The sequence below is a fragment of the Microcebus murinus genome, chromosome 10 (genome assembly GCF_040939455.1).
Source record: "Microcebus murinus isolate Inina chromosome 10, M.murinus_Inina_mat1.0, whole genome shotgun sequence".
NCBI classification, from domain to species: domain Eukaryota; kingdom Metazoa; phylum Chordata; class Mammalia; order Primates; family Cheirogaleidae; genus Microcebus; species Microcebus murinus.
Window position 1 is genome coordinate 3,703,431 of NC_134113.1, and position 25,439 is coordinate 3,728,869.

Below are 25,439 nucleotides of genomic sequence, written 5' to 3' on the forward strand. Positions count from 1 at the left end.
GCACATCCAAGAATAATGATGTTTTTCAGCAGACCCATGAACTTGAGATTGCAAGTTTGCGGTGGCTCCCGGTTAAAATGCCACTTCGATCGTCCCAGACAATGTGCCTTTTGAGGAGCTGCTTAGCAGCTTTGGGGACTCTGTATAAAGGCAAACCAGGCTTATGATTTTTTTTTTTTCTTTTGCCTTTGTCTCAAAGTGGTTTGCAAGTTTGAGACTCCATTTTGATACGCCTATTTTGTAATAACTTGTACCACTTTATGGTGGGTTCATTGCCACTCCCAATTATTTATGCACAAAGCCTATTAGCTTTTATCTGTTACCGTGTATATTATCTATATATGTTACCTTGGGTAAACATGTATATATATATATATATATCTTTATACTTTTCATAAAAATAAAACAACAAAAGATAATTCAGAGTCCACAGGGTGTTGGGCTGGGTGAGCAAATGTGAGCAAGCAGCCACAGAGAGGGTTCTTTCCTTCCAGATACAATGAAGCTAAAATCTGTTGCTTTCTTTCACTGGGTTTTATGTCGAACTTAGCCTTGGTTTGCTAGCAACAAAAACGAAACTCTGGCTGTGGGACACGCACGTTTGAGGATGGAAGTAAACACTGGACATTGCACTAGTGCACTGTCCCCAAACAAAAACTAAAACAAAAACCCAGCACGCAGATACCATTTTTATATCTTTCTTTTTTTTTTTTTTCAAAAAGCAGAAAAAATTTGAAAGTGTGCTTGCAGCTGATGGTGATGAACAGCATGCCCCGTGCTCTCTGTGGCTGCTGGTGCTAGCTGTATATCCATGCGGTCACGCCTGGGGTCTGCGTGGAAACCTTCCGTGAGCATCTGTCATCATCTCCTACGCACTTTGGAAGTCCACACATTCACTTTTCAGGATGTCTTTGTTACCTGCGTATGTATCTCCAAAGAATTCTAACAAACTCTAAAAGCATTTTTAAAGGGTTATTATTTTTCAATTAAAAGGGGAGCATAAAACAGCTAGAAGTCTATGATAAATGTATGCTCAATAATATTAATATATGAACATGAATATATGGTATATAATATATACATATTGGTATGAAAAAATGTGCCCTTATAGGTGAGGAATTATAATTAATATTTTCTAATTCAAAATAGTAATAAAACAAATCAGAAAAATATGAATTAAGGATGATAGGCCAATATCTCAGATTATATATGCACGTATCAAATGCCAAAGCTAGATTCTTGGCTTTAAATGAGGCATAAAAAAGGCACAGTACAAACTAAATTTTTGAAAAATAAAAATTACCTTTCAAAGATAAGTGGGCACTGAATTGATTTTAGTCACTCAATTCTATAATTTCTAAGATGAAATCTTATGAAAGGTAATTTTTGTTTTTAATTTAGCCTGTACTGTCCCTTTTTCATAGCATTTTATTGTACAGGTCTTCAGTAGATGGGGTAAATTGTAAGCCCTTTAGAATAAAGAAAAAACAAGAGAGGAGAAAAAAACTGATTTGGACCTCAAACTGTTCATTGCTAAATTGCCAAGAGACTGCAGTAACTTTTTATTAAAATGAAGACTTCACAGATTACTCCTTTAAAGTGATTGCAACAAAATGAAGCTGCCAGCACAAAGAATTCATGTTGAATGTGGGACTGGGGGGGGGGGTTGTTGTCAGTTACAAGTGGTTTGAAATTTGACCACACTGGTCTTATTTATTGAAATACTTCCATTTTATTTATGTTTTTAAATCAAATATGATCTCACACAACATAGGTGAGTAATTTACTTTACATATAAAGATAGTTTCATTTTCCTGACTATGTCTAAGTATCCTAGTTTTTAGATCTGATTAACTTCAAGGTTAAGGTCAGATTTTTCATCTATGCCCTTTCTACAAAAAGTGGAGAAATGTTTGAACTAAATGTATCACTGCAAGACACTATTTAATTGCTGCAAAAGAAAAATACTAAAGAAGAAAACCTATGCTTTTGCTATTTTCTGGAGCAAATTTTGGTGTGATTCCTAATTTTAAAAGAACATGAAGTTCATTTATTTTAACCACACACACACACACAAAGTGGTAATGTAAGCCATCAGACAAGGAGAGCCACTAACCTGGAAATCAAAATCTATGTCATTTTTACATGATGAATGTATATTTTTAAGAGGTATTTGAAAACGACTAGAGATGTGGACAGGTATTTTGGCTCCCGTGCCTGGTTTTCAAGGATGCCGAGGAACAGGGATTTTTAATTATCATCAGCGGTTTGTGCCTTTGCTAATACCTTATCCATCAACTAATTTTTCAACCCTATATTCTAAATATGCTGCAATATTCTGCTTCCCAAGTGCGCCTTGCCCGGTTGAGTCCATCTGAGAGGAGGCAGCGGACGCAGGCACTGCCCACGCCTTCCCTCTCTCTCTTGACCCCTCCGGAATTGGAAGTCTGTCCCCCGTGGAACGCTGGAAATTTATAGGAGGACTCCAAGCCTCACTGGGAAAGTTCTTGAGCTGGGAAAATACTTGTCAACACACACCTGGACTTACAGATTCGGAAAAATTAACTGGCTGTAGCCAAAAACCAAACACTCAACCACCCAAACACAGTCTGCAAGAAACACAGAGTTCTTTGACGTGACAAGAAGAATTATAAATAAAATAGCTCCAAGGCAGACGGGCTGAATGAGCCTTTTAAGACAGCCTGTTGGTGCCTCCAACTTTAATACTTAGAACATTAAATGTTAGCTCCACCAGGATAATATCCTGGGATGTGTGTGGGTGTGTGCCTATGTATGTGAGCGTACATGTGCGCGGACACGTATGTGTGTGTGGCAGTAAAAGTTGTGTTGCTCTTGGGCCTGGGGGCCAACTTGGGGTCCCGGTGGAAAGTCCTGCCCAGGGGCAGGGGCAGGCCCCCGTGCAGCCTCCTTGGGTTACCCCCTTTCTCAGACATGCATGCAAACACTCGAAGCCAGCGAGAACACAACCTGCCGTGGAGAACACGGACAGGTCTCACGTGGGGAACAGCTCTTCTCCCTGCAGTAGAAAATGGTTTTGTGAGCGAGCGGCAAGCCCGGCTGGCCTCACTCATCGTCATCGGGACAAACGCAGCAAAGGCAGTCCTGGGGAGACAGGCAAGGGGCCAGGGAGCTGAGCCGGGGGTGCTCTCTGCCCAGGAGCACGCAGACGGGGCTGGGGTTTGGGCCCTGCAGAAGTTTACCCAATGCAGGGCAGGCAGGGCAGTGAAGGCTCGGACCCTGGGACCAACACTGAGGGCTCTCGGGTGTGTGCCCCGGGACCGTCTCCAAGCCACTGGCTCCAATCCCCTAAATTGGGGCCCCTCGTCATGTCCAAAGGCTGCAAGGGAACAGGATGCTCTCTATCCTGACCTCATTTCTCATGTGCTCAGCCCACACTCGGGACAGCCGACGGAGAGGGCTTCCAGACAGTTCAGGTGCACAAAGACATCCCGTCACTTAGCAAGTGCCATGTCAGTTGCTAACCATTTTAGTCATAAAGCAATGGCCTCGTCCTAGGGGGCTTTCCCTGGGTGATGAGGGTAGCACCTCTCAAGTGTAGAGCGAGCACCTCCTAATTTACACCTCGTGGTCTCGCCTCGACGCACACGCTCCTCACAGCCCGTGCGGCAGACAGAACAAGAACTGTCATGCCCCTTTAAAGACTGGGGAAACTGAGGCCTGGGTGGGTAGAGTAGTGAAACGGCCTGATTCTGCACAGACTTGGGACCCCACCATGATGTACAGGCATGCACTTTGTTATTTTTGATTTTTTTTTTTTTAAGGAAAACATCACCGTCCACCTCGTCACACTCATACACACACAGGCTTATTTTATAGGTAAGAACAGCTTCCAGGAAAAACAGAGCCCCATCGAAATCTGGGTCCCGGAACTGCCCTGAACCGGTCCAGCTTTGGCACCCGCCCCCGCCCTGTGCCCCACGGCCTGTTTCAGTCCTCTGAGCCCTCCCCACTCTTTGCTGCTGGGTGCATGCTGACCACCCCCTCAAAACTGGACTGGGACGGATAGACCTTGGGCGTAAAGTCACAGGCACAAGTGACCGGCTGGGCCTGCCAGAGTCCCGGAAACGAAGCCGCTCTGCCTGAGCTGGAGGGTCACAATCCGCTCTGCCCACTGCCCTTGTCTGCAGGGCTGCCAGCACCCTGCAACCAGAGCTTCCCTGGCAGCCAGGGGGTGCCAAGGCCCCCGTGCACCTCGCCCCTGCTTAGGGCCCCTGCGAACCTGGCAGGCAGCTGCCCATGGTCTCTCGACGCCCACGGTGATGTTTCGAGCAGGTGATGAGGAGCCTGGGAGAACCCCAAGGCCTCCCTCCAGCAAGCACCGCTCATGACCTGCTCCCTGTGGCAGGTCTCTCCGGGCGGTGTGGCCGGGCCCCCAGGCCACATTGGAATCAGCATTCCAAGAGGCCAATGTATGCGGATCGGATCAAAGTATTGCTCCTCAGAAAGGAGACAGGCTAGGGAGACGCTGCGGCGGTGAGAGGGACAGAAATGAGGAAGGGTCAGGGAAAGTGGGGAACCGGGTTACGTGGCTGGGCACGTCTGCGCATCCAGGCAGAGACCTGCACTGCACACCCAGGAAGTTGCCGACGCACCTGCCACGGCACCCGCAGGACCCCCGCCCACCTCCCGCCCTCACCACCCGGCCACCCCAGGGCACCGAGGCTCCCCAAGGCCGGGTTCCACGTTAGAACGGCCCACCCCACAGACGGCAAGCTCAGAAACAAACTCGGCATTTTAAAAAGGCGTCTTGGCAAAGCCTAAAAATATTCACAGCTGGTGAACAAAACTACGAACTAACTGAGCGCTGGGCCGGGGGCCTTGCCCACGGGCCGAGGACCAGAAGCCGCTCAGCCCGTCTTCAAAGGCAGAGCCTTCCCGGACTCCGTTCTCTTGCTTCCTTTTTGCACCTAATTACAAGAAAAAGTACCTTTTAAAAAACAGACGAAAACCTTTTTAAAAATTACAAGGAGCTTAAGTCTCAGAAGCTTCTTGGGATAGAAATTACAGCCTTGGCCGACGTTTGAGGGAGAAACAAAGACCACGGGAAGACACGGAGTGGCCAAGGCCTGAATCTAGCGTCCACCGCATCCATGCCTGACCTCAGCACCTGGTCTCGGCGGGACCTGCCCCAGGTGTGAGAGAGGTTGGGGTCTGGGGGAGAAAAGGCCCGTGGAGCAGAGGGAGCCCGTGTGGAGGGCCTGAAGGGCTCCCCTTTCCCTCTCTAGGCGAGTCTGAATTTTGCACTCGTGGGGCATCTTTTCTTTCCCATCCCACAGGCTTCCAAGCAGGAATAAACAGCAGAAAAAGAAGAGCAAGGGACAGTCACCGTCTCCACCTCACCGCATCACGCCGTCTGAGGTCCTTACAGGCCCCGCAGAGGCCGCTCCCCACCCGCGACTCCAGGAGCAGAATCCCTGTCGCCTTGGGCTGCGGGCGCCCCAGGTGACAGGCACGCACGTGGCCGCAGGGGCTGCTTGGGGACCCTGGGCCTGGGAGCACCAGGCCCCTGGGGCGGGAGGCCGGGCTAGTCTCTCCAGCCAGCTCCCGACGGCCGGACGGAGCCGGAGCGGGGCTCCCGGCACAGGCCCGCACGGGCCGGCCCAGGGTGGGGTCCGCGGGTCCGCGCGCGGCGGGAAGTCGGGTCTGCGGCGCGTGTCGAGGGTCCAGGATGCGAACCGTGCGCGGGGCCGGGCCGGGCCGGGCCGGGGCGGGCTGCGTCCCCGCGCAGGGCTTAGCGCTCCCGCCGTCCGGGTGCGAGGTCGGAGGTCGAGCCCCGGCACGCGCCCCAATTAGCCGCGGCGGGCGGCGGGGCTGCCCCGCGGAGGGCGAACAAAGGGCGCGACCCCAGGGTCAGGAGTCGCGGGCCGGCGGCCGCCGCTTTGTTCGCCGCCCTGTTTACTTAGCGCGAGCAAAGCTCACAGTATATTGACTAAAGCGGATTAGAGGGTCGCGCCCCGGAGGCCCCGGGCGGGCGGCGGCGGCTGGGGCGGCGGGACCTCCCGGCCGGGCGCGCCTGGCCTCGGCGGTCCAGGCCCTGCAGACCCCGCCTGCCCGCCGGGCCCCTCGTGCCGGGGTCCCCTTTGTGCCGGGGTCCCCTCCCGCCGGGATCCCGCTGCCCGGGCGCCCCGGCCTCGCCTCTGCCCCGCGCGAAAGGCAGCACCCACCTCCCCGCTCTGTTGGGGAAACTGAGGGCTCAGGCCTCAGCCTCAGGCGGCGGCGGCTCCGGCCGGAGAGGGGGCTCTGCGCGCCGCTGGGGAGTCCCCACGCGTCCCGTCTGGTCCCGTCCCGTCCCGGCGGGCTGCCCGAGCTGGGGTCTCTCTCAAGCCGACAGGACGTCGTGTTCTCTCCCCGGCCCCTTCCCAGGGCGGCAGGTCCTGGGATTTCGTTTTACAGGGAAGCCAGTCGCTCCTGCCTGAAAGCTAAGACATTTTAACTGGAAATATGGACAGATTTTTTCCCCCCATATCACAAAATCCTGCAGCATTAGGGTTAAAAAAAGAAAACCCCAGCCTCTTGCCTTACCACAAGTGATGGAGGGTGCAGAGGAGTATTCGGAGGGAAGCACGAGCCGGAGGAAATAATTGTTTTCTTTCCTTTTTTGTTAAAGAAGCCAACGGATGAGTATAAATAAACCACTAAGATCTCCGCTCAGAGACCACAGTTTTATCTGACATTACGAATCCAGGATCTAGTAATATACACTTCTCCAGTAATGAACTTGCAGAATCTTTTAAATGGCCCTGAAAAACCAAGCAGGAGAAGCAGAAAGCACAAACTCAAAATCAGGCATCTAACCACGACAGGGTTGCCATCCAACTAAGAACCCAAGAAAACCCGTCTTTTTTTCTGTCTTGATCCTATTGTTAAGGCACAAAAACACTTCTCAAGTCCACATAAAATCTAAAATTGAGATTTTTATGCTATCGTGTACAAGCATATATGTTTGGTGGAGGAACACATGCAGTTTTTGATTAATAAGCTATCAATATATAAATCTTTCATAAAAGAATGAATAATATTTACTCACTATACATATTTGTTGGCCTAACGAATACTTCTGCTACATGCCAACTATCCAATGACTGAAGGAAAATATGCCATTTGTCTATATTTCTATTCACAAGTCTTTAAAAATGATTCTTCTCTGACTATAAAAATACCATATGTTTAAGGAAGACACAGAAGAGTCTAAAGTATAAGCAATTTAAGAATAAAATATAAAGAAAGATTGCCTTGAGGCTGGTGATAAATGAAAAAATACATATAAAGAAATATATTTAGGATGTAGATAAATTTAAGTAATAAGTAAAAAATATGGGTTAAGTCTAAAATACAAGGAAAAGGGAAAATTTACCTATATGCCATTGTCCAGAAATAATATTCTATGATATTGCCTTCTAGACTATTGTTCAGTGAACATAAGGATACAGTGACATACTTGTTTACTATTAGGAAAATGTTGTATCCCATACCCCTTCATGCCATCACAAACTCTTTGTCAACACCATTTTAAAGGTAACACAATATTCCGTTATTTTGTTACACGAGAATTTACTGCTGTGGCCCCTAGCATTCCGTATTTCATTTCCTGCTAGTATTTCTCTATTGTAACTCACACTGCAACCTATTATCTTGCCTGTGAAGTTTGTCTGCAACTGAGGTTATTAATAAATCTCTAATGATCTGTTGTTGAGACGTTGAGGCCACTGCATTCTTCCAACGGGGTTAAGGCAGACCCCATAGACTCCATTTGTCCTATCAGAAATGAACTTGGCAATTCTAGAATTCCTTTCGGATCACAGCTACTCTAGAGAGCAATATGGAAATCGGTTTATTTCCCTCCAGAGGCCTGGTTCTTTGGAACCTTCACCTGACAGATTTGCAGGACCAGCTGAGGCACACGCCCGACTGTGACAGGGGATTTGGGAATTGTGTCCTTGCACCGAAGTTCTGGTGGATTCTGCCTACCAAGCCCCCTTGGCACTAAACCCCAACCGCTCGGCGGGTGCAAGTCAGAGCCATAAAGCCCAACACCTTGGAAACGTTATGTCGACAGTTCAGAGGAAACTTTGCACGTCTAAGAAGTGGTTTGTTTAATTTGGCCCAAGTGTCTGTCTTTGCCGAGAATTCCAGCATCAGGGGTGCTTTTCACTCCCCTTCACGCTGCAGAGTTCTGGTGTTTTCTGCCCATGTCCTCCCACCTCCCGGCCCTCTCCTGCCCGGGGAAGGCCTAGCGCATTCACCCCCAGGGCTTGGGTTTTATACCTGGCTTCCCCACAACCTGAGCCTGCCCGAGGCCTGGCTTTGCCATGGGGCGCTGCGAGCAGCCTGGCCTGCCCGTCCCGGAGAGCCGAGCAAGAAGGCCAGGTGCTGCGGGGCCCGAGGTCTGCTCCCTGAACACCCAGGGCCTGTGCCCGCCCCCCTGAAGGAGAAGAGGGACCTGCCACCGGGGAACAGGAGGGTGAAGGAGACAGGGAGGGCAGAGCAGAAAAGCCCCCGGAGTCATCTGGAAAAAGATGCTGCAGGAATTGACAAGAGCCTGGAAGGAAACACAGGGAAATGTGACCAGAGCTGTCTCTGTGTGGGAGGAATGATGAACAATTTTTCCCTTATGTGCATTTTTCTGTATTTTCCAAATTTTCTACAGCGAGCATACGTTGCTTTCATGATCAGAAAAGCACTATATGACGGATATGATTACATTTGTTTTAAGTCAAATAGATAGAATTCGCTTAAGAATCAAAAGAATCATTAATATTTACAAATTTAACATAAACAGTAATCATCATATCATGTATTGCCAGGACAGTTATTAGGACCATAGCAGTGATTTGCACGTCTATAGCACTCGGCCCTTTAGAGAAACTTTCAAACAGAAAATGAAACTGGGTGGCTTTGCTATGCAAATATTGGCTGCTGTTGTCATATTCCTGCAACCACCCTGACTGGGGGCTGGGCTGGGCACCTTCTCGTTTTAAATCTGGGGCGCTGAGGCTTGCGGGGGGCGTTGGGGGCATGAAGAGCCCCAGGACTTGATCGGGTCTCCTCCGTCCCTACAGAAGCTTCCGGGCCATTTTCCCTGGGGCTCTGATGTGCTTCCTGTTGTCCTTAGTCTTTTTTACTTTTATTTTCCCATTACTAGAGATAGTACCTGCAGCCAGAGAGAACTGCAATTAGCAAAAATTGTGTTGGGTGTGCCTTAAAATACTGGTATTTGCACAGGCCCCCTGATCACTTTAGGGGCATGGTCCAGTTTGGGAGTCGCGCTGGGAAGTGGCCCGGGTGAGCGTGCTACTGTCTCAGCCAGGCAGGGACTCTTTTCCACACGATGACATTAGAACTGCACGCCACGCTCCTCCTTGGAAGGAAAACAATGTGCCCAGGACGAGGACTCAGCACACGTCTGGAAAGCACCTCCGGGGCACGAGCCCACCAGAGAGGAACTCCTGAGAAGTGGCCCTCTCCAGTCCCTTGACAACGGCTGAGATGGGCCGTCTCCAAATCCAATGCATTTGATCTTAAGTATCCTTCTTAAAAAGTGAGTTAAAAGGAAAACTAGCATGCTGTTGTCTACTCTGAAAGGCAATTTCTAAATCTGGATTTAAAAAAATAAAAAATGTGCTCTAGCTTGAACATCCAATGGCTCTCAGAATGCACGTAAGATACAGCACCCTTTGTGCTAAAATCATCTTAAGTGGTTTAAAATAAATCAGAACAAAATGATGTGAGCTGAGCACATGTCTTCCATTACTTGTTTTCTGAAGGCCGAGTGGGCCGAGCCGATGCAGGCACGCAGACGGTTCCGGCCCGGGAGCCCACGGCGCCCGATCCCGGCGGCCAGCCATTCTAACAGTGGAACGACATCTCCGGGACCAGACCGAGCAAGGCCTTCTACAGTCCAAAGACAGCCTCGGCCGTAGACAAGGATCACGGTATAAAACAAATAACTACAAAATGTAATCAACAGGTAAGATGAATAAACTGCAGACATTTATTTCCTCCAAGCAAAATGTCCCGCGTTGGGATTTTCAAGCTGTGAGTGGACCCCCGCCTGTTCCAAAGACCCTCATTTCGTCTCCCTGCTCACATCGGGCACAGCCAAACCTCCCTGCCTTCTAAAGTAAAAACACACGCCACTTCAATCTAGCGAAGAAAAGCCAAAATGCAGAATCTTTGCAGAGATTATTTTCAAAATTAAAAAGAGAGGCCGTGAACCGCATTCTATGCCGTTTCCGGGGACGTCACCTTCTCCAGGTGTCAATAATTTAACCGTCACGTCACCACAAGAACAGCTCACTCTATCTCTGAGGCTCTAGAATCACAACCTGGAAGGAGAGATTTTAATTGTCACTCCTAAATGGCAAATGCTAACATCAGTCCTGTTTTCAGAGAGTCTCCAGACTGGGCCAGAATATGACTCATTTATTTTATCTTATCCATCTATCTACGCACAGGATTAAAATATTTATATCAGTCTGTTCACTTTAAAACTGCAGTTACAGACACCAGCTTCAGGGCCACTCCTTAATTTTTCGCAGTTTTGGCTTCTCATTGTTTCCCCGAAACGCACAGTCCTTGAGCGGTGAATATTTTCAACTGCTGGAGAGATCTTTAAGTCGGGTGGGGAGCTCAGAACACTGGGTCCCCTAACGCACATGACAGTCCCTCCTCGGGCTGCACAAACGCTGCCCAGCACGGGCTTGTTCGGACACCCGTTTCCCCGAGAAAGGCCAATGAAATCACGCGGGCCCGAGTCTGGCTTCTAGAAGGCAGGAGCGTGCTTCTGGCCAGGGTGGCCGATGGAAACCAGAGCCTGGCAAGGAAGCCCCCGCCAGGCTGCCAGGTAGGCAGCAGGCTGCAGGGGGTTAATTCGGGGAGCGGGCAGGGGTGTACACAAAAGCGCACAGGCAGGGTGGGGTGGGAAGCAGGCCGGGGAGACGGGGGCGGCAGGGCCTGGCCCGGTCGGGCGCAGACACAGGGGGCTCTGTCTGCCTGCCCGCTGCCCTGGCACTGTGACTAACCGCCCCACTATTGTGAGCCTGAAGTCAGGCCTTTGTGTCGTCCCCTGGCGTCTGGGAGCGCAGCCGAAGAGCCCTTTCCAGCAGCCCCCTCGTTCTGGGACCTGCAGCCCCAACATCCATTCTTCCAGCTCTCAGAGCAGCGAGGGGCCCGACCCACCCGTGGAAGCTCCTGCTCCCTGGCCAAGAAGGGCCACCAGCGAAAAAGCAGCAGCAAACCGGTCTCTCCAATTCTGGGCGGGGCCGGGGGGGTGGGGCACAGAGACCCGCTACACCTGCACTGCCCAATGACCTCTTGTCACCTGTGGCCATTGAACCCTGGAAATGTGGAGAGTCCAGACTGAGAGCTGAGTGTGTAAAATATGCTTGGGATTTTGAAGACTTAGTGTGAAAAAAATGTAAAATATGTCATTAATAATTTCATATAAACTGCACCTTAAAATGATACCATTTTAGGTATTTATATTGGATTACCATGCATTTTAGGATGAAACTGAATCTCACCTGTTTTTTTTTTTTTACTTTCCAAAAATGTGGCTACCAGAGCATGTGAAATTACAGATGTGGCTTGTGTCTGGGGCTCACCTGGCTCCTCTAGACAGCACTGCGCCAGAGCTGGGGTCTGGGGGCGGGTGGCATGGGTGGACCTCGAAGCCCTTCTGCGTTCTCTTAGGGACACGGTGGCTCCCCGTCCATTGCCAGGAATGCCAGGCCCCAGCAGTCACCCTGACACCCTGCCCTAGCCTTGCACCCAACTACTTCAAGAATTGGGATTTATGCACTCGGGTGTCAGGGAACCCTTTGTGAAACACACGTGTGTGCACAAGCATGCCTGCTCGTGTGGGCATATATGTGCACACGTGTGCACACGCACACACACACACAGACCCCTGGCTCCCCTCTACCGCAGGTGGGCCAGCCTATCCCAACCGCTCTGCGCAAAGGCCAGATTCTCAGGGTACTCACATGCCCTGCAGAGCCTGACTCCGACCCTCTGTCCTGGGACAGACGGCACCAGCCCAGGCCAGATCCGCCTGCCTGTCAGGGGCCGGAGCACTTTGCCTGGGCCCCTTCCTCCGTAAGTATTGAAAATTAGATTTTACAACTGCGTTGGATTAAAGACCAATGTAACCAGGATTCATTATTATATGTTCATTATTTTTATAGTCATTTTTCATCTGATTTTAAAAGAAATTAAAATGAAGACACTTTGTCTAGGCACTAGGCTCTGCGCCTTGCGGGCGGTTGGCCCAGACCCCCCCTCACGCCCACGACGGGAGCCTGGGCCCCCGCATCTCCCCCGGCCGGGAGCACAGCCTCCCCCTCCACCCGTGGGCCTTGCCCGCTGTGCGTGCAGTGACCAGACCACCTTGCTCACCCTCGAATTCATTCCTGGGGTCCTGCCTTGCACGTGCAGCGTGTGAAGCCCCCACCAGCTGCCAGAAAACACTCCACATTATTTTTAAGACACAAACAGCGGTCACAAGAAAGGGCCAGGATCCCAGAGTGGCTGAGGCCCACGTCAGCATGAACCAGGACCCTCCTAGTACAGCACTGGAGTCCCTACCGGGGACCTGAGCATCACGTTCAACACCAAGGGGGGGGCAGCAAGCAGGCGTGGGGCCGGGGCAGCGCCTGGCACCGTGATGTGCAGCCCCTCGTGGGCACCAGGCGCCCCTGACCTGCAGTCCCCACGCCCCTGCCTCGGGTGCTGCAGGGCCCCGTTTCTGGACGGGGCCCCCTTTCTTGCTGGGGGTGCCAGCAAGGCCAGGGTTTTCCCGGATCTCCCAGAAAAAGCTTCTGGTGCTTTGGGCGGTCCCCTTCCCGCCGTGCCCTCATGCCAGGCCTGGGCCCCAACCCTGCTGGGGAAGGACCGGCCAGTGCAGGAGATGGTTAAAATTCTGCATCCCTTTTGCATCCGCCTCCAGAGGAAGCACTGCTTTTTTTTCTCCCCAAGCAGGAGGAGGGGGGAAAAAGCTGAGAGCAGCAATTTGCAGGCCTTGGGATGTTTTTCTCCTTGACAGCCCTGGGCCCCGCCTTGCTCCGGCCCTTCCTGGGCTGCGGCTGGCCCTGTGGCCGCAGCTCCCTGTCCGCTGCTCCTGCCCGGGGCCCCACGCACCCGAGTCCTCCCGCAGAGCCCAGGCCCGGCCGGGCGGCAGGAGGCGGCGGCAGGGCCGGCAGCAGCGATGCCTGCGTCTGCACGGCTGCCTGGCACTGCCCCCTTTGTGCCTGCCTCCTCCACCGGCCTCCCGCCCCTGAGAGGCCCGCTCCCCGGCCTGGCCGCACCACCTGCTGCCCGCCGAGCACCCACCCTGCGCCCACCCGGGGCACCCTCACCTTCTGGGCCCCTGGCCCCCGGCCTCGGGTCCTGCTGGTGCCCAGGGCGCCCGGCCCATCCTCCGTGCTCTGCGCGCCCCACCCTGCCGCCCGAGCTTGGCGGCGAGCCTGGCACGGTGCCAGGCTGCCTGGGAGCCCAGCCCGGGCAGGGCGAACTTTCCGGCGAGGGTGTGTAGGGGGAGGGTGCGGGGGTGAGGGTGGTGCCAGGGGAGGGAGAGGGCCCCAGGTGCCCGGCAGCCGCCCCCCAGCCCCCGGCCAGCCTGCGGGGGCTCCCCCTGCCCCCCGTCTCCCGAGTCCCATAAAGCCGCAGACAACACGCGCGGTTTAGTCAAAACAGTCCTGTGCAGGAGCCGGCAAACAAACAAAAGCCCTTATTTATTTATTTAGTTCACACACCCAGATAAGGAGGCGCCTTTTGTGCACATAATTTCACACACATCAGAAAGGAGGCGACGCCACCATGCTCCCCACAGCCGGGGAGCCCCGGCCGGCCGGCCAGGCACTCAGGAATAATTGCATCGCCTCGGCCCGGGCATTTCCATATTTAAATTGGGCAGCAGCGTATGATTAATTAAGAAGGAAAAAGGCAAAAAGGAAGAAAAGCAGTGGGGGCAGGGAGCCGGACATTCTGGGCAGTGCAACGTGCCAAGGTGCCCGCTGCAGCTTAACTCCTCCCATGCCAGGCCTGGCTGGGCTGGCGGCTGCAGCAGGCAGCTCGGAGGCAACGCCGGCCCAGGGTCTCCGCCTCGAGCTGCGTGCCCTCGCCCACCGCCCTGTACCTAGGGCCACCCCGGCTTCAGGCGCTGCCCCAGGAGGGTTCTCTGCCTTGTTTTTGCATTCAGAGCAGGTCACCATTGCACAGGTCAAAACACGTGCCGTGCTGGGGAGAAGGGGACGTACATCCCAAAAGCCCCTGGTGGGACGTTGCTAGCCGGGACAGACTCCTCTTTTGCAACACACACCTACCCCCCCTACCCCCACATGCAAGCTGCCATGCTGCCATGCTGCCCCGCCCTGGGGCAGACTCTGAGATCCCCCTACACCCTCACAAGCCCCCTCCTCCAAAGGGCTGTCCCACGGCTCTTCTGTCCCCAAGAACAGCCTGCCTGCCTGTTCCCGGAATGGGGCAGGAGGGCCTGCCATCCTTCTGGAAAGAGTCAAGGGCTATCGGCTAAGCGAGTGCCAGGGAAGACGACATTCCTGGAGGCAAGAGGTGGCCCCATGGAGCCCTGGATTTAGGGTCCAGCCATTGCCAGGCTCAGCCATGCCCCTCGCCAGCTGCATGGCCTTAGGCGAGTGAACTGGCCTCCCTGGGCCCCGGTCTGCCCACCTGTGAAATGGGAATGATACTAGTGCCCATCATCCTGCCCCACGGGGTCGAGGTGACCAAGAGCAGCTCCCGGTTGACAGAGAACCTGCCTGAGTTGCCAAATCCTCTGTCCTTGTGCCGGGCAAAGGTTGGAGCCACAACAAGTCCAGACAGATCCAGGACGATCCAACCCTGCACGTGAGAGAAAATAACCCTCATCCTCATGGCCGGAGCGTCCAGGGGCCCACCGGCCCTTGAGCGTGTGCAGGGGCTCGTGGGTGGGAGGGCTCTGGGGCAGGACCGCTGCCCAGCAAGGGCCTCCCAGGGTGCCTCTGGGGCCTCAGCAACACTACTCATCCGCTTCCCAGATGGGCAGACACGGCACTCAGAGGCCAGCAGCACGCCCAAGGTCACACCAAAGTGGTCACACTGGGACTGGAACCCAGAACAGCTCCACTCCAAACCCAGGGCTTTTTAAATTTTTTTATTCTTTTTTAATTTTTATTTTTTGAGACAGAGTCTCGCTTTGTTGCCCAGGCGAGAGTGAGTGCCGTGGCGTCAGCCTAGCTCACAGCAACCTCAAACTCCTGGGCTCAAGCGATCCTCCTGCCTCAGCCTCCCAAGTAGCTGGGACTACAGGCATGCGCCACCATGCCCGGCTAATTTTTTCTATATATTTTTAGTTGGCCAATTAATTTCTTTCTATTTTTAGTAGAGACGGGGTCTCACTCTTGCTCAGGCTGGTTTCAAACTCCTGCCTTTGAGCAATCCTCCCGCCTCGGCCTCCCAGAGTGCTAGGATTACAGGTGTGAGCCACCATGCCCAGCCCAAATCCAGGGCTTTTAACTCCCCTACTGTGCACCGCGCCGGCCCCCGTCCAGGGTGCGAGTTCACATTGCAGAAAGGTTCTGCAGCTAAGTGTCCCACAATGGAGACCCCATACCCTTACAGACCACCCTTCAGATCCACCACCCAGCAACTCTGCCACGGGAGCCATGCCCACGGGGGAGGGGCCCAGGGAGCAGGGCAAAAGCTGCCGTGTGTCTTTAGGAAAATCAACACACCTCTCTGAGCCTATTTCCCCAGCTTTACAACCAGAGGTGTGATTGCAGGGGCTTCTCAGCCGCCTGTCCATGAGCACACAGGCCTGTGGCAGAGCTCTGCAGGACCATGCCGACATCTCAGCACAGCCACCCCCACCGCCCTGCTGTGGCGTCCCATTCACACCAGCCACGCAGCTCCACTGGCTCTCAGTAGGAAGCAGCAGACTCTGTGTCTCTTGTGGACAAACCCCTGCCTCCCTCCTCATCTGCAGGGTGGGGAGCTGACGTGCACATCCCGTGGGGCTCGGGGGGATGAGAAGGGCACCTGTATAAAGCGGCACCTGCCACGCAGAAGTTGCTCCACACATGTATGCGCCCTCCCGTGCCCTAGGCGCGCAGCGCGGCCGGCGCCCTCAAGCTGGTGTCCCTCCCTCCAGGCTAAGAGGCTTCCACCCCACGGGCGGCACATCGCAGGCTAGTGGGGAAGGGGCATGTGCGTGAGGACCCTGGGCAAGGCGTCTGTGGCCTGAGTGTCCTTGTACCCTTCCAGGTGCGACCGTGTGTAGGTCCACGATTCTAGACTGAAAGCCCTGGGGGGGTGGGGGGAAGGAGGAGGAGGAAGAGGAAGAGGAGGAGGAAACATGCCATTTCTCCAGTCCTCTGGGGAAGGTCAGGTCCTCAGATTCCCTGATACCACCTTTGTTGAGCAGAATAATGGCCCCAAGATGTCCCAGTGCTACCCCTTTGCAGGTGGTACTCAGTCAAAGACCTGGAATGGGTTAGCCTGGGTTATCCAGGTGGCCCCAACCTAACCACGTGAACCCCTAAAAGAGGAGGCCCTTTCCCGCTCGTGGTCAGAGAAAGAGAGAGGCGGCGCCGCTGGCTTTGAGGACGGAAGAAGGGGCCACAGGCCAAGGGACACAGGCGGCCTCTGCTGTGAGGCTGAAGGGCAAGGAAAAGGATTCTCCCCGGAGCTTCCCGAAGGAACCAGCCTTGCCAAGACCTCGACGTTAGCCCGGGAGACCCTCACCAGACTCCCACCTCCCCGACTGCAAGACCATAAATCTGCACTGTTTAAGCCAGCGGGCCCCAACTGTTTGGCACCCGGGACCAGTTTCATGGGAAACAATTTATCCACAGACTGGGGCGTGCATTGGGGGTACAGAGCTCAGGCGGTGATGCATGGATGTGTCCTAACAGGCCACGGACCGGTACGGGGTTGGGGACTGCAGGTTTAAGCCACCAACTGAGCAGTAAGTCCTTACGACGCCACAGGAGACTAATAGACGCATGCCCTCCCTCTCCCCAGCATGACGCCTCTGCAGGAAAAGAGGACCATGCAGGACACGGCCCTTGGCAGGTTCACTCCACACGCCTTGCTTCTACGCACCAGGCTGGCCTGGGGGCTGGCAGGGACGGCAGACCTGGTCCCTGCCCTCGGGAGCCTTCGCCAGGTGGACGGACGCCCTGCAGAGCCTCTCCTCCTTCGGGCTCGGCCCCCCGTCCTGGCTGCCCCTCTCTGTCCTCTCCCCTTCCCGAGAGCGGGCACTGTGCTCGGCGTCCTCTCACGCCAACCCCGGCCTGGCAGGTATGGCAATGTGGGCAGCCTGTTGCCACCATGGGTCCCCAGATCCTTTCTGTACTTTGGGAGGATGAGGGCCATTTTCTGCTTCAAAACCACTGATGTGCCGTCCATACGATAAGGGTGGCAGAACTTCCAGTGGCCGTCGGGGAGGTCCCTGGGCCAGCACCTCTGCCACCGAGTCAGGGTCCTCGCCTGCACAGGGGACACACACAGGTGGCTGTGGACACATCAGCCGGGCAGGCTCACGCGGTTTCTCCTGGACACCTTCAAGTCTCGGCTGCGCTGTGCACCGGGGCAGCGGTGGGGAAGGCTGGGCCTTTCTCTCAACATGGAAGTGCCATGCCAGGGCCGTGGCACTGGACTGTCACTGCACAAGGCGCTGGGGGCTGAGGTGCTTGGGCAAGGTGGCATTTCCGAGACGGCCCCGAGAGCTTCTAGAGCCAAAAAGGTTTCCCCTGACAGCCTGACTAGAGTCCCCACCACTAAAGCATGGTGTCACTCCCCCAGGAAATAATCAGAAATGTGCACGCAAACGTTCTTGGCCGTGTTGTTTATATTAACAGGGAAAACTGCAAATAACTGGGAGGAGCCTAAGTGTCCCGATAATTAGGGATTCGTTTAGGAAATCCGTCCAGTGCAATACTAAATCGTCATCAAGACCAATCTGTAGAAAAGTGTCTTCTGACTTAGGGAAAGAGTTGGGATAAAACGGTGAAACAGGCAGAAGATAAACGGATAAACTGATAAGGTGCTCAGATGTTAACTGAGTTTAAAATGATATGTTTTCATCGAAGCTGGGGGAAGCGTTCCCCATGGCTGTCTGTGAGTGTGGTTTCATAGGTGATTACAAAATGTTTTCCTTCTTTTGTGAGGACTTGGACTATTCTAAAATTAGCACAGAACAGCAGGAGGGCGACCCCCCCCAAACATAAAAACTCTGTGCAAAAGAAGAGGAGCTGTGCTCCTTCAATGACGCTGCCTTGGGACCTTCCCCAGACCCCAGGAGACGGCCCGGACACGTGCAAGGGGCCAGGCTGGCTCTGTGGGTGTGAATGACGCTGCCACGTTGCACTTTGTGCTCAGGAAGGCCCTGCACTCACAAGGGCCCCAAGCTGGGTTTAGCGCTCTGTTGTCACCCTGTTGAAATTCCTAGTCATTTTTTAACAAGAGCCCCACATTTTCATCTTGCACTGGGCCCCGAAAATTATGTACCTGGTCCTGGCAAGGAGCTCTGGGCTTCTGGATACCTTGACCTAACTTTACAGTTTCCTGCATGCAACAAACAGCTTTTTATAGCATCTTTGTTTCATTTTCCACCCAGTGATTCCTTTTCTTTTATTTTGTCCAGGTTTCCCCAAATTAAGGACCTAAGGAATCTAACCCCAGAAAATCAAAGCCTGTATCTGTCGTCTCTAGGGACAGCAGCTTGCTTGTTAGGAAGTGGGTGGGGTCACCAGCACAGCCCTGGCATTGCTAAATGGGCTGTGGGCGAAAAGGGGAAACAGAGCTCCGCTTTGTGAAATCACACATCCATCACCTGCTGTGCTTTTCTGGGGCGACTGAAGTCAGCACCTCACCAAGTTTTTAGAACCATCTAACAGGGTATGTGTTTTCTCCAGTAAAACCGGAAGCCTCAGACTCAGAGCCACTGCCTGCAGACCTGTCCCACACTTGGTCCTACCAGTTAAGGCTCAAGGATGTCTGGGAGGCTTCAACTTCTAGCTCACACAGCAACACTGCCACATTAGGTAGTGAGCTGCCCGTCTCCAGAGGCATTCAACAAAGACTGCATGGCCACTGGCAAGAACACCACACAGGAAACACCTTCTCTGGGACTAGCCTGGAGAGCCTCATCCTGGGGTGACTACACAAGGGCACCTGACAGCTGCTCGGGGCAGGGCTTTGTCAGATTCGCTCCACGCTCAGCACAGGGCTGCAGGCACAGGGCAGGGGCTTGGCGGGGAAGGCAAGCAGCTGAGCGGTGACATGAGATGCAAGAGAGAAATTCCCAAGCTGCCCGGAAGCAGGTGATGTGTGGCAGCAGCCGGCGGCCAGGGGCCACCGGACCTCAGGAGAGGAGCAGCCGCCCGGCTCGCCGAGTGCCTACCATGTGTGAGCGTCCCCAGGATCGCATGGTTTCCCTGGCAGCACAACCGAGTCAGAGCTATTATGAAGCCCATTCTATGAGTGAGGAAACCGAGGCTCAGAGCGCCGAGTTAACCCAGCTAGCTCTCTGCGGTGCTGGCATGCGGAGGCAGGCCTGTCCTCGGGCTTTCGACAGCTGTGGCTGGAAGGTGAAGAAGGAAGTCCGAGTTCAGGCTCACGTTCTGCGTCTGTCCCTCCTTTCCACACTGACCGAGTGGGCCCAGAAGCTCCCCTGGAGGGTCTGGGGGCGGGGGCAGGTCAGGTGCCTCCTTTTAGAGAGTTTTTTTTTTTTTAATTCCAAATGGGCTCAAACAGGCAAATCTGGTCTTAAAGAGGCAAGCGAGCCACGTTGCCTGGACTACTGTGTCTGTGGCAGCCACCATGCCGTGGTGCTGGGTAAGGAGATGCGAACTCTCCTCCCTCCCTGCTCCCCAGATTTGGGGGCTTCCTTCTCAATTCCTGGGCTGAGGCCAGGGTCACTAGAAAGTTTCCTTCCTTTTAACACTAACCCATCCTTGTGCACCCAGCGGCTGCACACTTAGGGTCGGGTCCCACCAGGGATGTGCTTCCTCTGTCCCGTTTTCAGACTTGGGACACTGCGTGTGCCAACGTGGATTTCCTTCTGGAGTGGGCAGCTCTGGCAGCCCTAGCCCTTAACCCTGCCGGGGACGACTGTCTGCAGCGGACGGGCCACTCCATTCCCACTGCCCCTGCCACTCCCCTCTCTGCCCCGCCTGACCCCGCAGACTGCCCGTTTGGGAACCGTGCTGGAGAGGCAGAGGGTGGCAAGCCGGCTCAGACCCCAGCCGGCCCCCCACTCTTGCTTGGTGCTGTCCCACTGCCCCTGCGGCCTCTCACTGAGGAAGACTACGGGGTCCCGGGTACCCTGGGGATGGAGGTGAAGGTTAGCGGTGGCCTCCGGAAGGCTGGGCACCTGGCCAGTGCCAGGAGCAAGGCCTGCCAGGTGGTCCCTGCTGTGGTTGGGGGCACCTGGTCAGAGGCTTCTGGAGCCCCAGGCGCAGGACAGAGCTCCGGGAGTTTTCTGGGCTTTGCCACGGCTCACGGGTGGAGTGGTTTCCAACCCCAGGAGTGCCCTCCCGGAATCCGGCCACGCACAGGGACAGAGGCCTTGTCTCAGGCAAAGGGAGGGAGGTGGGTGCAGAGAAGCTGGCTGGAGCGTGGGGCGGGCCGGGCTGTGGGTGGCGTCCCCATACCTGCCCCCCAGGGCCCAGCCTGCAGGGCCCAGGCTCCCTCCTCCCCAGGCCCCCAGCACAGCTGCCTCCTGTCCCCAGCACCGGCCATGCCCGCTCAGCTCCGTGGCTGCGCCCAGCAGAAAGGATGGGGGGTGTCACCCAGGATGGCCGCAGGGAAAGCCACAGAGGTTGGCGGGCGGGTCAGAATCGACGTCCACCAGAGCCCTGGGGACCCCTCCAGTTGCAGGGAGACAGGGCTGCCTCCCCGTGCTGTTGGGGACCCCCACCCCACAGGCTCTCACCTCCCGCGCTGCCCCTGGGCAACCTGGCCTGCAGGGCTAACACCTGAGGGCCCGAGGGGCACGGGCGCCCCCTCCCTCTTCCCTGCAGCCCAAGGCGGGAGGGCGACGTGCCCGAGAGACGCCGCGAGAAGCCACCCGAGTGATCTTATGCCCCTTTAAGAGCCCTGATGGCGGCAGCCCAGCGCCCGAGGGGAGGGAAGATGTCGGGGAAGATTCCCTTCCAAACTTCCCGAGTCTTTGTTTGCGAGGCGGCCGGGACGCTGGTTTCGCGGGGCGGTGGGGGCGGGGCGGGGGCGGCCGTGCGCTCTCGGCCCCGCGGCGCCCGGGCGCTGCCACCGCACGCTCCCGCCGCCCTGCGGGCCTGCAGGCGGGCGCCCAGGCGCGGGGCGGGAGGGGCAGCGGCTTACCGCGTCGTCCCGGAGTGCCGGGCGGTCCAGGCGCGCGGGCGCGGGGGTCAAGTTCACGTCCGCCCCGGCGCCGGCTGTCCGCGGTCCCGGCGCGGCCGGGCAGAGTGAGTCCTGCGTCCGCAGAGGCCGCGGCCGGGGTCGCCGCCGCGCCTGGCCCGGAGGCGCGCCTGTCACCCCGGCCTCTGCCACCCAACTTGCTGCACAGTCGCGGAGCTGGAAGTTTCCGGGCTGCGGGCTGGGCTGGGTTTCAGCGGCGACGTCTGAGCTTGGCAACAAAGAGGGACAGAAGGAGGAAAGCAGGCCAGGGAGAGGGGCGGACGGAGGGACGCGCCGCGGAGAGGGGCCGGCTCCTTAGGGGTCTCCCGAACTCGAAATTCAGAAAACAGAAGCGGTTTGGGGTTTATTTTTGCTTAAGAGGTGAACAAGCAGGTCCCACACCCTAGCCCGGTCGGCCCTGTCCCTGCGCTCTGGTCCCGCCACTGGGGCGCCCACTTGGATGAGTTTGGGGCGCAGTTGTTGGTGGGGGGCGGTGAGGGTGGCTGGAGATGCTTCCTTAAAGGTCTCCGATGCTGCAGCAGCAGCAGACAGGGGCTTGGAAGCACCAGCTCCCTTTGTCTTGTCCCGCCGCACCCTGACTTGGGTCAGCCTGTGATCCCCGGAGTGCAGGGACAGTTGGGGCCCAAGTGACCATGGAGAAGGGGCTTCTTGCTAGGTCCCGGCCCCCTGCTTCCAGCCCACGGTCCTCCAGCTTCAGGGAGGATTCCTAGCCTGGCTCAGATCTGAGGCTCAGCTCCCCGGCTAGGGGCCGCCACTTTCTGCCCCATTTTCTCTGCCAGCTTCCGGTGGGGTCCTGGGGACACATCGGGTTGGGGAGGCAGCTGAGAATCTGCAAAAGTGGAAGAGCCACATCCCTAGAGACTCGGAGGGCCCTGCAGGCACCCACCGGGGCAGGCGTTGAGGGACACAGAACGGCCAGCTGCCCTCTGGCCTCGGGGCACTCCTGCCCGTCCATTTCTTTGTCCAGCGCTCCCCACAAAACATGTTTATGGAGAAAACACTCAGGGCCAGGCCTGCTACTCCAGAGCACTATTTCAGGCTGGGGAGAATGGGACTTTGGTTTATTTTTTAAAGAAAAATGAATAACAAGGGGCTATGAAAGCCTGGGTGGGGGTTGAGGTGGGTGGTGCCCCAAAGGGCTGGAGAACTTCTCTCTTTTTGTTTTTCTTTTTTTCTTTTTTCTTTTTCTTTTTTTTGAGACAGGGTCTTGCTCTGTTGCCCCTGCTAGAGTGCAGTGGCATCATCATAGCTCACAGCAACCTCAAACTCCTGGGCTCAAGCAATCCTCCTGCCTCAGCCTCCAAAGTAGCTGGGACCACAGGAGTGCACCACCATGCCCGGCTAATTTTTCTATTTTTGGTAGAGATGGGGTCTTCCTCTTGCTCAGGTTGGTCTTAAACTCCAGAGCTCAAGTGATCCTCCCACCTCGGCCTCCTAACGTGCTAGGCCTATAGGCGTGAGCCACCATGCCTAGCCAAGAACCTCTCTCTTAAGTGGGTATTTTCCCCTCAAAGGACTCCTCAAACGTGATCCTTCCTGAAGTCATCCTGGGCTTCCACCCCTGGTTCCTGTAAGAGGCCTCAGCCCCAGGAGTACCCGATGGTGTACCCACCAACCTGGAAACATCTGGAACTTGACTTGGGGCTGAGGACACAAAGGCAGTGGAGGTGGGCCGGTGGGGTCAGGTGCTGGCCGGGACTGCGTGTGGAGACACTGAGGAGCTCGCAGACGTAGGCTGAGAGTTCATCCCACTGCCCGCCATGGGCTTCGTCTGGGAGAAAGATGTACCTGCCAGTGAAACCCAAGATCCTTTCCCTAGAGGTGGTGGGATGAAAGTTCTTACTGTGTTTTCATAGTAACAAGCACCGGCATCAGCTTTTCTTGTTTTCCTCAAGACCTAGATGGGAAGCCTTGCACCCGCCAGGGCAAAGCGGCTGAAGTCCCATCGAGGCACAGAGCCAGAGTGCTGATGTTCCAAGAGCACGTGCAGCATTGCTCATTCTTAAGGAACGCTTCTCGTGCAGGCCCAGCCCTTTCCTGGGGAGGGGAGCCTGCCTGCTCTCTCCCGTGGCGTCCTCACTGGGACTCCGTTCCCGTGCTGCAACCACTTTGTATTTTCAGGGCTGGAAGATACATCGGAAACTGCACGTCTTCTCGAAGCCTGACCCCATCTGCTTTCTGACTCATGATCACTGGTGCTCAGTTAGCCCGAAACGGGGATGTCACCCTCGCCCTACCATAAACCATCAGCACCTTGTCCAGGATGGCTTCGTGAGTGTGTGGCCTGCCCAGTCCCACGGGACACCGTGGGCAGAAGGGCCCCAGGTTCAATGCTTGGCTGTCCCCGGCCTTAAAATTCTTAATCATTTTTTTAATGAGGGGCCCACATGTTCATTTTGCCCCGAGGCCTTGCAAATTATGTAGCTGATCTTAACGTTGGCTGTTGGCTAAGTGTCATAAGGTAAAAAGGTAAACAGATAGGATTTTTTTTTTTTTGAGACAGAGTCTCACTTTGTTGCCCAGGCTAGAGTGAGTGCTGTGGCGTCAGCAACCTCAAACTCCTGGGCTCAAGCGATCCTCCTGCCTCAGCCTCCCAAGTAGCTGGGACTACAGGCATGCGTCACCATGCCCGGCTAATTTTTTCTATATATATTAGTTGGCCAATTAATTTCTTTCTATTTTTAGTAGAGATGGGGTCTTGCTCAGCCTAGTTTTGAACTCCTGACCTCAAGCAATCCGCCCGCCTCAGCCTCCCAGAGTGCTAGGATTACAGGCATGAGCCACCTCGCCTGGCCAAATAATAATTTTTATATTTCTTTTACCAAACTCTATTTACAGAAATCATTGCAGATTCTATGTGAACAAGATAAAAATATTTTAATCAAAGATCATCACTTTTAGGGAAAATGTTCAACTTTAAGAGGTAGGAAGTTATTATGGAAACAGGACAGTCCTGAGAGTTGAATCAGCCCTGTTCAACCCCTCACCTTGCCTGATGGGCACTGAATCCCTAGTTCCCCGAGGACAGAAGGTGACAGCCCCCACCTGCAGAAGGTTCTCATGAACCACCATGGTGGGAGGGTTTAGCAGAAGACCTGCCATGCGTACCAGGTATCCGATAACTACATAGTGCCTTTAGTTGTCATGGTTATCACTTGGCCTGGAGGCTTAGGTGCAGTTTGATTACTTTTAATGTAAGTGTATTTTACGTCTTCTCACTACAAAAGTATTGCAATATGCAGTGGCATACCAAGTTGGAGAATACAGAAAAAAAATGAAAAACCATCCCTCCTAGGCCCTCTACTCCAAAGCCTCTAGCCAGTCACATTCCAGTGTGTTTCTTTACAACTATGGAAATAGATACAGAAATACACTACATTTTTAAAACATCTTGTTCTTTGACCTCAACTTATTTTTAAATGGAAACCCTAGCGAGGCCTCCCAGAAGAATCTGAGCAGAACTAATGACCTCCCACGCCGTGCAGCGATTCCGAGCTGACCACACTTCGAATGCATGCTGCACGGGCAGGTACAAATCCACGGGCTCGGGCCGCCTGTTCACAAGGACGGTAAAACCCTGACGTGGACAGCACCAAAGCACTGGGAGATAAAAACCCTGCACCACAACGTGTCCTTAACCTCCTGCTGCCCCGGGTTTCCCATTTGTGACTTGGTTAAAAAAAAAAAAATGTAACAGCTTCAGGCTCTTATTTTAACTATCACAGGCTGTTGTAGAATCTGCTCAGTCAGGGAGGGGAAGGAACCAAAGCAAGCAGGTCTCCTCCTCCTTGTCACCTTGGCGAGGCCAGCTGGCGAGGGGGGTGGAGGGATATGACACAGAGGTCCCAGCAAATGCAGGCAGAGCCCTGTCCTCAGAGACATTCGCAGTTAACCGCTAAGCCCAGCCAGGCTGATGCGTCCACTGAACACACCGGAACCCGGCACGGGGGACAGACGCAGGACAAACAGCCCCTGCGCCCCAAACCTGCACATGTTAATCA

At 54.7% G+C, this 25,439-nt stretch overlaps 1 long non-coding RNA gene across 2 annotated transcripts; it reads right to left on the reverse strand.

Moving 5' to 3' along the window:
• Positions 1-697: 697 nt before the first annotated feature.
• On the reverse strand, positions 698-13,485 carry LOC142873314 (uncharacterized). 2 transcript variants are annotated; one of them, XR_012921355.1, is made up of 3 exons: positions 13,398-13,485; positions 6,565-6,782; positions 698-6,461 (listed from the first exon to the last, which is right to left on the reverse strand). It is a non-coding gene; the product is annotated as an uncharacterized LOC142873314 (long non-coding RNA). The 2 variants fall into 2 exon arrangements; XR_012921354.1 differs by having other exon boundaries at positions 698-6,782.
• Positions 13,486-25,439: the final 11,954 nt, after the last annotated feature.